We start from the raw sequence: 13,442 nt of genomic DNA on the forward strand, positions 1-13,442 counted from the left end.
GTAGGGACATAAAATATTGGCATGTATGGGGGGCTAAATAGTTAACAGGAAACAGAGTGTTAGCACACCAGATCAGATCCCCCAAAGGATGTTATGTAGCTAGACTAAACCACAACAATTTTCTAGTTTGGCATTAGTATGAGGATAAGATGTTTCAATTCAGGAACAATGCTACTGACAAGCTCGGAAAATTCTTACCAAAACAAGTTTTATTTAACAACACAGTTTACCGATAACAAATGAATTAGCTTAACCCTGAACAATTGAAGAATACTCAAACATGACAAGGTACAAGTCTTACCTACTGATTTATCACTATGAGTTCCAAATCAAAATTAAAGTTTGTTTATTAGTCACAAGTATGGCTTACATTAACACTGCAATGAAGTTACTGTGAAATTCCTGTAGTTGCCACACATCAGCACCTGTTTGGGTCAATGTACCTAAGCAGCACATCTTTCAGACTGTGGGAGGAAACTGGAGCACCTGGAGGAAACCCATGCAGACACAGGGACAATGTGCAAACTCCACACAGACAGTGACCCAAGCTGGGAATCGAACCTGGGTCTCTCGTGCTGTGAAGCAGCAGTGCTAACCACTGTGCCACCGTGCTGTTCCACAACATTAAATCAACATTCCTCTTATAGACTTAAGTTTCTCTTTAAATTTATTCAGCAAAACACAGGCATAGCTACTTGTCATAGCTTACCAGCTTTGGAGTTTTCAGAAAGCCTTTGGAGGGATACAGAGATACATGTTTTCTTCAGGCAGTAACTGCTTGTATTTTGAAATGAAACTGAAACAGTATTTCTTCCCTGCAAGTTTAGCTGCTCCGATTATCTACATGACTCTACATACCTAGTCTGAAAGCCCAGAAAAATATAAATAAAAGGTCCATTAACTCTATAAAGAAACATATTCCTAGTTAAAGTCAATAATTAGCATGCATTTTTAGCATCTGCTGCATGTTGACCAAAAAACTTGGCACCCTGCAAAACAGATTGAATTCTAAACATACCCCTTTTAAGAAACAGGATATATTTCTTAAAGGCACAATATCATCACGATAGTAAATATAAAAGGGTAATGGTGTAAGGGGTAAAATTTTGTTATGGATAGGAGATTGGATAGTTAGCAGGAAACAGAGCGTAGGTGAAATAGTTCATGGTGTAGGAGGTAAGATATTCACATGAATAGGAGATTGGATTGTTAACAGGAAACAGGGTAGAGGTATCAATTGGTCATGGTTTTAGAGTAAAATATTGACGTAGATAGGAGGTTGGAGAGTTAAAAGAAGTAGTAAGTATAAATAGGTTTTGGTGTACGGCAATGGTTCACAAACTGGTGTCCATAGAGCCCAGAAGGTCTGTGGAGACTCCCAGGACATCCAAGACCGGCATATTTGTAAAATTTGAAAAATGCTGCAACACAGCATGTACAATTAGAGGCTGGCTTCTTTCAAAGTGTGAGAGAGGAGGAATATGTGTTTTGTGTGTGTGTGTTTCTGTGTACGAAAGGAAAGCTGTGTATGTGAGGGACATGTATGCATGTGAGAGACATGCACTGTGTGCATGTGTGAAAGGCGTAGTTGTGCCTGATATGAGTATCAGCTTTAAAGAATCATTCTGCTCATTAAAAATGACAAAATACTTTCTTTTTAAGAGGAAAGCTTTTTAAATTTACCCACTGTTAAACTGGGTAATACTTCCAGGGGATAATGTGAAGAGGACATGAGAGGGTCGCTTGGCCAAGGTTGAGAGGGGATAATGTTGCTGTTGAATGTATTTAGACTGTGTGCCTACTCCTAAATCCTAATCTATGCATAGATATACTGAGAATAGATTTACTTACATTTCATTCTTGTGTTCAAATTACATTGTGACCAAAAATGGGCATCAACATTCTGAGAATGCTTGGGGTTTGCTGATGCATTTCAGAAGGCAGTAGCAGTTCCATGGCTCAAAAGTTTCGGAAACCCTGGTGAGGCAGGTAAAATACTGGCATGAATAAGTGATTGTGTAGTTAACAGAAAATAGAGAACATGTATAAATGGATCATGGTGCAGACAGTAAAATATTGGCATGGATAAAAGCTGCAGTCAGTAAAATATTGGCATGGATAAAAGCTTGGATAGTTAACAGAAAACAGAGTAGGTATGAATGAGTCATGGTGTAAGACGTAAAAGATTGACATGGATGTGAGACTAGATAGTGAATTGGAAACAAGGCGTAGGTATAAATGGGTCATGGTGTGGAGGGTAAAATTCTGTCACGGCTACGATATTGAAAGTTAATGGGAAAGATAACAGGTATAGAACAGGTTATGGTGTAGGGACAAAATATTGTCATGCATTATAGATTAAACAGTTAACAGGAAACAGATTGTACGTATAAATTGATCAATAATCGTACGCAAGATAGAACAGGTGGATTGGTGCTCAGAGCTTAATTTTTCTCTCAATTTATGCAACTGATTTGGATGAAGGAATTCAAATGCTAAAATTGTTGATGATACCACATCTGGAGTACTGTGCACTGTATTGGATTACTTACTTAAAGAAATAAACATGTTGAAAGCAGCTCAGAGCAGGTTTTTCTACTGTAATATCTAGAAATGGGTTAGGTGTCTTTTCAGGAAAGGATAAACAGGCTAGGTTTGTATCTGCTGAAGTTCAGAAGAGAAAGAAATGACTTGATTGAAACAGATAACATCCTCAAGGTCCTAACAGGATTAATGTTGAGTCAATTTATATTTAGGGCTCATTGTTTAAAAATAAGGGATCACCCATTTAAGACAGAGATGAGACCAGGGAGATCAGCATCCCTTTGATCAGGGACCAGTAAACCAATCCAAGGGAACTATTACCTCCATCCAGAGGGTTTAACATCTCTGTCCCTTCATCCATTTGTCCAATCAAGGACCAGTGAATTTTGTATATTTTTTGGGACATATGTCTTTTCTCTCCATTTAGCTCATGTCTGTTATCAAAACTTAGCTTATTAATAAAATTCTTTCAAAGCACTGCACTGTCATAGGCCACATGTTTCAGATGAGGCCTTCAACTTTGACCCCAATTTCTCCTCAGTTGGGTGTAAAAACTCCCATGAGATTATTGCAAAGAGCAGGGGAGTTCTCCCTGCTCAATATTTATCCCTCAACAAACATCACTCAACAAATTTTCTGGTCACAATCACATTTCATTGATGGGAATTTGTTGCACAATTTGACGACTGTATTTCCAACATTATAACAATAACTAACTTCAAAAGAAGCTCATTGGCAGTGGGGCACTTTGGGGTATCTGGAAATTTTGAAAGGTTCAATATAAATAGAAATCTTCCATTAACAAAGGGTAAAAGACCCCAAAAAAAGGAGCAGTCAGTAACAGGATATCGATCAGTTCCCTTTTAGATGCAGACTGATTTCATCAACCCTCAAAATGAACAAGGTCTTTCCTGAATGGGATTAACTGAAGCAAAGGCAGCAGAGTCAAACCCGTTCAGTCGCTTATGCATTCACTGGTAACTCACCAGTGTGGACATTGGGTTAAATCATTTTCCACGCGTTGAGAAGGTAACCAGCTGCTCTCCAGTGTGAGTGCGCTGGTGTTTCAGCAGATTGCCTGTGCTTCTAAAATTCTTCTCACAGTCTAAATATTTTAATGGTCTCTTATCAACATGAACCAGATAATTTATTGGGTTGTAGTATCTGAATAAATCCCTTCTCAAACGAAAATGAATAACCTGTCTCCAGTGTGAGCATGCTGATGTCTCAGCGGATCAGTTAGAATATTTAATCCCTCTATTTATCAGTGTAAACAAGCTGATGTGAAATCAATGCATTGAAACGAATGAACCCTTCAGCACACAAACAGCAACTGAACAGCCTTTTTTTATTCATTCCAGGCTGTGCAGTTTGTTGGCTAAGCCAGCATTTATTATTCATCCCTAACTGCCTTGGGAAGGTGGTGGTGAGCTGCTTTCATGAACCGCTGCTGTCCATGTAGGGTAGGTACACTCACAGTGCTATTAGGGAAGGAGTGCAGGATTTTGACCCAGTGACGGTGAAGGAAGGAACAGTGATACATTTTCAAGTCAGGATGGTGAGGAGAACTTTCAGCTGCTGGTGTTCCAATCTGTCTGCTGCCCTTGTGGTTGTGAGCTTGGAGAGTGCTGCCAAAAGAACCTTATTGTGTTCTTGCAGTGCATTTTGTTGATGGCTGCCACTGCTCATTAGGGCTTGGGGTGTAAGTCAAGCGGACTGTTTCGTCCTGGATGGTGTCAAGCTTGTTGAGAGTTGTTGGAGCTGCACTTAGCCAGGCGAGAGAGTATTCCATCACACTACTGGTTTGTGCCTTGTAGACAGTGGACAGGCTTTGGGGAGTAAGGAGGCAAATTACATGCTGCTGGATTCCTAGCCTCTGAACTGTTTTAGTCAGTTTTTACTTGCCTAGTCCAGTTCAATTTCTGGTCAATAGTAACCCCTGAAGGTTGGCAGCCTCCCCCTGTAATGTGTGGGTTGGTGTCTCAGCATTCCCTCTGCTTTTAACTTTCCCACACTCAGGCCATTTAAACTTCACTCCTTATCACTGTGAAAGAGTTGAGGCTTTCTGAGCTGCATTGACTGACTGATTAAATCCATTCTACACACACAGAGCTGATGAATGACCTCCCTCCAGTGTGAATATCCTGGTGTTCAGTGATGAGGGGAAGCAGTAACTCCCTTCCCACACATCTTCACCAATGGGAATGTCCTTATCTCAGACAGGCTGGAATGTTGCTCGAACACTTTCACATACTGAGAGTAGGTGAATGACCTCCCCAGTGTGAACAGGCTTCTATTCAGCGAAGGGTGAAGGAGAAGTGAATCCCTTCCCAAACCTGAGGCAAGCGAAGGAGTTCTCTTCAGCGTGAAAACATGTAGATGCTGGTTAACACTGTTGCCTCACAACACCATGGATCCAGGTTCAATTCCAGACTTGAGTGACTGTCTGTGGAGTTGGCACTTTCTCCCCCTTGTCTGTGTGGGTTTCCTCCAGGTGCACCTGTTTCAGGCCACAGTCAAAAGAGGTGTAGGTTAGATGGATTAGCCATGGTAAATGCATGTGGTTACAGGGATAAGGTGGGGATGGACCTGGGTAACATGGATCTTTAGAGATCTTGAGCCAACATGATGGGCTGAATGGCCTCCTTTTGTAGGAATTCAATGTTTCTGTAATTCTCTGAACAATTTCTCACAGTGAGAGCAACCGAACAGTCTTTCCTCAGTGTGAATTTGTTGATGTTGCATTAAACCCTCATGGTTCTTAAGGCTCTCCCCACAGCCAAACTAGTAAAATTCTCCCCCTTCAGTGAACTTGCTCATGTTGAGTTAAACCCTCGTTGCTCTTAAAACACTTCCCACAGTCAGTGCATTTAAAAGGTCTCTCCTCAGAGTGAACTTGTTTATGTTGAACTAAACCTCCAGAACTCTTAAATCTCTTTCTACAGACAGAGCATTTGAAAGGTCTCTCTTCATTGTGAACTTGCTGGTGTTGAATTAAACCTCCAAAATTCTTAAAACTTTTCTCACACTCAGAACATTCAAAAGGTCTCTCATCAGTGTGAACTTGCTGATGTTGAATTAGGCCCCCTTTGCTCTTGAACCTTTTTTCACAGTCAGAACATTTAAAAGGTCTGTCCTCAGTGTGAACTTGCTGGTGTGACACTAGGTTAAATGACCGTGCAAATCCTTTACCACACAGAGAGCAGGTGAATGGCTTCTCCCCAACGTGAATGCGTCGATGTATTTTCAGTTGAGATGCAGTTCTGAATCCCTTTCTACAGTCTGCACATTTCAACAATTTCTTCATGGAGCGGGTGTTCTTGTCTCTCTCCAGGTTGGACAATCAGTTGAATCTTTGTCCTCACAAGCAACACATTTGTTGCTTCTCCGTCTGTGAATGATATCAGGCTGTCTATTTGATTGAAGCTCTTTCCACAGTCACTGCTCTGGAACAATCTTTCTCGGGTTTGTGTCACAGGGCTTATCTAGTCACACTGATGTTGGAAAAAAAATCTCAGACAGAACCAACAAAAGATTTTCCTTCTACGTTCAGAGGCCGATGATATTCAGGTTATGATGAACCCAGAGATTCTGTTTGATCTTGATGTGATATTTGAATTGAATTTGCTGTCTGGAATTTCTCTTCTTCCAAGAACCTGGAAAGGAAGGTTATGGAAGTATCACTGTCAGTATCAGACAGAAGTTCAAAACAGACAATTCTAGTTGCTGTATGACACTGTTTGCCTTCTGTTTCCCCAAACATGCAGTTCAAACAAAAAAGAGCAAAACTCAGTAACAAATTCCAAATAGGAACAAAGGGAACTTCAATCTGAATGTGAATCCCAGTGTCCATGAGATACTCTGCACATTGAGGTGCCCAAAGGCCATCAAACGTATCTACTGTATTGGTAGAAACTGCATGTTCTACTCCAGAATATCTCAAACATGGACACAGCCACAAAAGGGAAGCAGCAACTGGAGTGATTTCTCTCAACTCTTTCCATGGGTCTACCCATCCTGGCTTAACCAATTCCTGTTAAAACCAGAATCATGAACAACTTCAGAAAATGACCCTCCCACTTAGCTGCCCCTTCCATATTGACAGTCAAAGATTCAGAGCTTTCCAGCTGAAATGTGACCAGTGAACAGCCATTTCAGGCATCTACACTGGAACTGCAACCTCTCACACTGAAGAAAAACATGGCCCATGATTTAGAGATTGTAAATATCACCATCAGTCTGGGAGTGGATGAAGCTGCTTAAAAACCTGTTGGCCTGGATCTCTCCTCCACCAAAGGATGGACAGGAGGATTAAGGAAAGCAGCAAGACAGTCAAGGCTCAAGAGCAATTGGGTAAAAATAAGCAGAGATAGACTGGAAGAGATAGTGAAAGCAAAAAAAAAGGAATGGAGCTTTAGGACAAAAGTGATATCAGCGGCAGTTAGCAAATCATCAATGCTAAATGCCCCAGATCTAAAAATGTGAAGTATTCACAACAAACAAAATGAAACAAATATAAATACAGACTTGATTGAATAACTGCTGGGCTGCAAAGTGACCAATTTTAGGAACTGATTCTTAAGGCACTGCTGCCTCACAGTGCCCAGGGACCCAAGTTCAATTCCCAGCTTGAGTGGCTGTATTTGCACATTCTCCCTATGTCTGCGTGGGTTTCCTCTGGGTGCTCTGGAGCTCCGGATTTCTGCCACAGCCTGAAGATGGCCATGATAAATTACCCTCGGTGTCAGGGGGACTAGCTAGGGTAAATGCATGAGGTTATGGGGAATCAGACCTGGGTAAGGTGTGGTCGGTGCAGACTTGAGAGGTCAAATGGCCACCTCCTGCACTGTTGGATTCTATGATTCAAAATCAGTGTAGGAGGATGCCGGTCAACATCCTCCTGCAACGTATACAGAACCAAATCAGTCTGGTAAGAATGAGGCACTTAAATAAATCAGGATTAGTAAAGGTATAATACTGTAGAAATTAAGGGGCCAAGTTATATAAAAGTAGGGAGGTCTTGCTGCAGCTGTATAGGGCATTGGTGAGGCCGCAGCTGGAGTACTGTGTGCAGTTTTGGGCGCCGCACCTGCGCAAAGATATTTTGGCCTTGGAGGGAGTGCAGAGGAGGTTTACTAGGCTGATGCCGGAGTTGAGGGGGTTGAGCTATGAGGAGAGGCTGAATAAACTAGGCTTGTACTCGTTAGAGTTTAGAAGAATGAGGGGAGATCTCATTGAGACGTATAAGATGATGAATGGGATGGATAGGATAGAGGTGGAGAGACTCTTCCCACTGAAAAAAGACAGTAGGACTAGGGGGCACAGCCTCAAGATAAAGGGGGGGCGTTTTAGAACGGAGTTGAGGAGGAACTTCTTCACTCAAAGGGTGGTGAATCTCTGGAATTCTCTACCCATTGAAGTGGTGGAGGCTACTTCGCTAAATATTTTCAAGAAGCGGGTTGATGGGTTCTTGATAAGAGAGGGGATTAAGGGTTATGGGGAGAGGGCCGGAAAGTGGAACTGAGCCATGACAGATCAGCCATGATCTTATTGAATGGCGGGGCAGGCTCGAAGGGCTAGATGGCCTACTCCTGCTCCTATTTCTTATGTTCTTATGTTAAGTTGGAACAAATTCCCTGGAGCCGTTGATTTTGCGTCCTCAGATTCACAGAGGGAGCTGTCCATAGATTGTATCCACTGTTTCACATCATCCAAAGTACCAGAGATCCACTGGGACCCTAAAACTCCGCCCACTCCCTCTTCCCTCACAAAGATGGCCACCCATGTAACCCACTCACTGAATAAACCAAGCCTTCCTTTCCCAAGATGGCGGCAGGTTGCCTGGGTAACCTTGTCCTGTCACGGGAAATGAGCCCCGCCCCTCGGATGCGATCGGATTCCCGCCCGCAAAATGGCGGCTAGAGAGATCGCTCCACGGGGCCTATTACCGCGGCGTAAACACGGAGCCTGTAGCCTCTTTTTCAAAGCACCGGGCCAACCCCAGAAGTTCGTAAAGTTTCCAGGACAACCTCGGTTTCGATCCCTACCCTGTGCTCACAATCCGCTCCTGCCTCCAAACCGTCCGCTCCTCTTCAGTCTGCCATCATCACTGCCACTGAGCATGCTCAGAGCCCGCAGTGTCCGCACCTGCGCACTGGCGTCCTTGACAGGGGACCATCTGCAGTGCGGGGTGTTCTGGGTAAATAATTTACAAATGGGTAAAATGAATGTAGCTGGCGTCCCTATTGAGATAGAGAGGTGGGGAGGGAGGGCGCATGGGGAAAGTGGGGTAGGGGCAGAACATGAACATAAGAACATAAGAAATAGAAGCAGGAGTAGGCCATCTAGCCCTTCGAGCCTGCCCCGCCATTCAATAAGATCATGGCTGATCTGTCGTGGCTCAGTTCCACTTTCCCGCCCTCTCCCCATAACCCTTAATCCCTTCTCTTATCAAGAACCCATCAACCCGCTTCTTAAAAATATTTAGCGAGGCAGCCTCCACCACTTCAACATAAGAACATAAGAACATAAGAAATAGGAGCAGGAGTAGGCCATCTAGCCCTTCGAGCCTGCCCCGCCATTCAATAAGATCATGGCTGATCTGTTGTGGCTCAGTTCCACTTTCCCGCCCTCTCCCCATAACCCTTAATCCCCTCTCTTATCAAGAACCCATCAACCCGCTTCTTAAAAATATTTAGCGAGGCAGCCTCCACCACTTCAACGGGCAGAGAATTCCAGAGATTCACCACCCTTTGAGTGAAGAAGTTCCTCCTCAACTCCGTTCTAAAACGCCCCCCCTTTATCTTGAGGCTGTGCCCCCTAGTCCTACTGTCTTTTTTGAGCGGGAAGAGTCTCTCCACCTCTATCCTATCCATCCCATTCATCATCTTATACGTCTCAATGAGATCTCCCCTCATTCTTCTAAACTCTAACGAGTACAAGCCTAGTTTATTCAGCCTCTCCTCATAGCTCAATCCCCTCAACTCCGGTATCAGCCTAGTAAACCTCCTCTGCACTCCCTCCAGGGCCAAAATATCCTTGCGCAGGTGCGGCGCCCAAAACTGCACACAGTACTCCAGCTGCGGCCTCACCAATGCCCTATACAGCTGCAGCAAGACCTCCCTACTTTTATATTCAATCCCCCTCGCTATGAAGGCCAGCATCCCATTTGCCTTCCTGACCACCTGCTGCACCTGCGGCTTGTATTCCCCCAAAAAAATAGAAGGGTGACTTGATTGAGATTTCTAACATTTAAAAGATGCTATAGGATAGAGAGAGGGCAATATTTTCCATCGGCGAGGGAGTCTGAGGAAATGAGCATGAAAGCCTTTAAGAAATTAGGAATCACTTTTACAGATTGCATTTACATAACACCAATCACAGCACAAATTGCCACTGCTGGAATGCAAGCAGCAGCAGCTAATTTGCCCCTAGTAAGCTTCCACAACCAAGTGAAGATGACCCACTACCTCTGCCTGCCAAGGTTCCATCCTTAGCCTCTTCCCATTTATCTATATGCCATCACCCAACATCCAAAAACACAAGAATTAATTTTCACACATGTACAATGACAACACCCCACTGTACCTGCTCAAGAGATTCACCACCCTTTGAGTGAAGAAGTTCCTCCTCAACTCCGTTCTAAACCGCCTGAGCGAATAAATATTGTACAAACCTGAATACATTGCCCTTCAGACAAACGCAAAATACTGTGGATGCTAGAATCTGAAATAAAAATAGATGCTGGAGAAATTCAACAGTTCTGACAGCATGTGTGGAGAGAGAGAGGGTGGAGCCATCAGTTCAAGTCTGGATGACCCTTCGTACATTGACCTACATCAATGCAGTCGTGCAATTCACTATCCCTCCTAAAAATCAGACCGGAAAGGCCAGTACGATTGCACGCTGATAGAACCATAGAATCCCTTTGGTGCAGAAGGAGACCATTGGCCCTTGGGTCTGCATCAACAACAATCCCACCCAGAACCTATCCCCATGACCCCATATATTTACCCACTAATGCCCCTGACACTCAAGGGGCAATTTAGCATGGCCAATCCATCTAACTTGCACATCTTTGGACAGTGGGAGCAAACTGGAGCACCCGGAGGAATCCCACACATGCACAGGGCGAATGTGCAAACACCACATAGACAATCACCCAAGGCCAGATTTGAACCTAGGTCCCTGGCGCTGTGAGGCAGCAGTACTAACCACTGTGTCACTGTGCCACCCAGATAATCCACAAGGATCAGTAGTTTATGTCACTTTATTCATCATTAAAATTAATGGTCTAAACTTGAGAATAAGTAAATCAATATCAACATTTGCAGCTGATACCATAATGGCAGTGTATAACTAACTTATGAGCGATGCAATGTGGAAGCAGAAGTTGTCACTATACTCATAATCCAGGGCTGAGCACAGGTGTTGATACTTTTATTCAGTAAACATGATGACTATGTTGATGTTCTTTTGCAAGCAAATTAGAAATGCACATCATAAATGAGTGGCACAGTCTCACAGTGATTAGCATTGCTGCCTTACAGTGCCAGGGAGATGGGTTCAATTCCTGGCTTTGGTCACTGTGTGTGCAGAGTCTGCACATTCTCTCCATGTCTGCGTGGCTTTCCTCCTGGTTCTCTGGTTTCTATCCCAATCCAAATGACGTGCTGGTTAGGTGCACTGGCCTTGCAAAATTCTTCCTGAGTGTACCCAAGCAGGTGCCGAGGTGTGGCAACTAAGGGATTTTCACAGTAACATCATTGCAGTGTTAATGTAAGCCTATTTGTGACACTAATAAATATTTAAGCTGTGATACAACCAGAAAGAATGCTTTCTACGGAGCATCTGTAATTTTTTTGTGAAATGAAATTAGACAGTCTTTCTGGCCACTTAAGTGATAAATGACAATATACAATTTGATAGTAAGAGCACAAACAATAAGAAATGTAATAAGAATTCAGAAATAGTGAAGTTATGCTATTTTCATTTGATTTGATTTGATTTGATTTATTATTGTCACATATGTATTAACAGTGAAAATAATTGTTTCTTGCATGCTATACAGACAAAACATATGGTTCATAGAGAAGGAAATGCGAGAGTGCAAAATGCAGTGTTACAGTCATAGTTAGGGTGGAGAGAACAATCAACTTAATGCAAGGTAAGTCCATTCAAAAGTCTGACAGCAGCTGTCTGACTTGGTTGGTACGTGACCTCAGACATTTGTATCTTTCTCCCGAAGGAAGAAGGTGGAAGAGAGAATGTTCAGAATGCATGGGGCCCTTAGTTTTGCTGGCTGCTTTGCCGAAGCAGCAGGAAGTGTAGACAGAGTCAATGGATGGGAAGTTGGTTTGTGTGATGGATTGGGCTACATTCACGACCTTTTGAAGTTTGATGCGGTCTTGGGTACAGCAGAGGCCATTCCATGCCGTGATACAATCGGAAAGAATGCTTTCTATGGAGCATCTGTAAAGTTTGGTGAGAGTCGTAGCTGACATGCCAAATTTCCTTCGTCTTCTGAGAAAGTAGAGGTGTTAATGGGCTTTCTTAACTATCGTGTCAGCCTGGGGGAGACCAGGACAGGTTGTTGGTGATCTGGACACCTAAAAACGTGAAGCTCTCGACCCTTTCTACTTTGTCCATATTGATGTAGAGAGGGACATGTTCTTCTTTATGTTTCCTGAGGTCGATGAAAATCTCCTTTGTTTTGTTGACATTAAAGGAGGGATTATTGCTGCCTCACCAGTTCACCAGATCCTCTATCTCATTCCTGTACTCTGTCTCATCATTGTTTGAGATCCGACCCACTACAGTGGTGTCATCAGCAAACTTGAAAATCAAAGTGGAGGGGAATTTGGCTGCACAGTGATAGGTGTATAAGGAGTATCGGAAGGGGGTGAGAACGTAGCCTTGTGGGGCACTGGTGTTGAGGATGATTGTGGATTGTGAGGATTGTGTTGTTACCTATCCTTACTGATTGTAGTCCGTGAGTTAGGAAGTTCAGGATCCAGTCGCAGAGGGAGGCGCCGAGGGCCAGGCCACTGAGTTTGGAGATGAGTTTCATGGGAATAATAGTGTCAAGTAGTCAATAAATAGGAGTTCAACATAGGTGTCCTTGTTATCTTGGGTATTCACTGCCCCTGCTAGGTGTTCTCTAGCAGGGCTAGGGAAATGGTGTCTGCTGTGGACTTGTTGCGGTGGTAGGCAAACTGTAGTGGATCTAGGTAGTCTGGGAGGCTGGAATTAAGAACATAAGAACATAAGAAATAGGAGCAGGAGTAGGCCATCTAGCCCTTTGAGCCTGCCCCGCCATTCAATAAGATCATGGCTGATCTGTCGTGGCTCAGTTCCACATTCCCGCCCTCTCCCCATAACCCTTAATCCCCTCTCTTATCAAAAACCCATCAACCCGCGTCTTAAAAATATTTAGCGAGGCAGCCTCCACCTCTTCAACGGGCAGAGAATTCCAGAGATTCACCACCCTTTGATTGAAGAAGTTCTTCCTCAACTCCGTTCTAAACTGCCCCCCTTTTATCTTGAGGCTGTGCCCCCTAGTCCTACTGTCTTTTTTGAGCGGGAAGAGTCTCTCCACCTCTATCCTATCCATCCCATTCATCATCTTATACGTCTCAATGAGATCTCCCCTCATTCTTCTAAACTCTAACGAGTACAAACCTAGTTTATTCAGCCTTGTAGCTTATGTCTTGCAGACCTTGCCGTAGTCGGCAGGGGTCAGCGTGGCTAGCCTGGGACTCTAGTTTGGTCCCGTATTGTCTTTTGGCATCTTTGATGGAACTTCTTAAATCTGGTTTCTGTCCTACAAAGAGGTCAAATAAGACTGTGTGAAAGGGTGAAAAGGATTTGCAAGGATAGTGCCAGAATTGAGAGTTTGT

The 13,442-nt window shown here is 43.6% G+C and overlaps 1 long non-coding RNA gene across 1 annotated transcript; it reads right to left on the reverse strand.

Annotated features, from left to right (window-relative positions):
- Positions 1-191: 191 nt before the first annotated feature.
- Positions 192-8,675, reverse strand: LOC145352008 (uncharacterized). Its single transcript, XR_013888483.1, has 2 exons — positions 8,592-8,675; positions 192-6,200 (listed from the first exon to the last, which is right to left on the reverse strand). It is a non-coding gene; the product is annotated as an uncharacterized LOC145352008 (long non-coding RNA).
- Positions 8,676-13,442: the final 4,767 nt, after the last annotated feature.

The sequence above is a fragment of the Carcharhinus amblyrhynchos genome, chromosome 13 (assembly GCF_965287045.1).
Source record: "Carcharhinus amblyrhynchos chromosome 13, sCarAmb.v2.hapA, whole genome shotgun sequence".
NCBI lineage: Eukaryota > Metazoa > Chordata > Chondrichthyes > Carcharhiniformes > Carcharhinidae > Carcharhinus > Carcharhinus amblyrhynchos.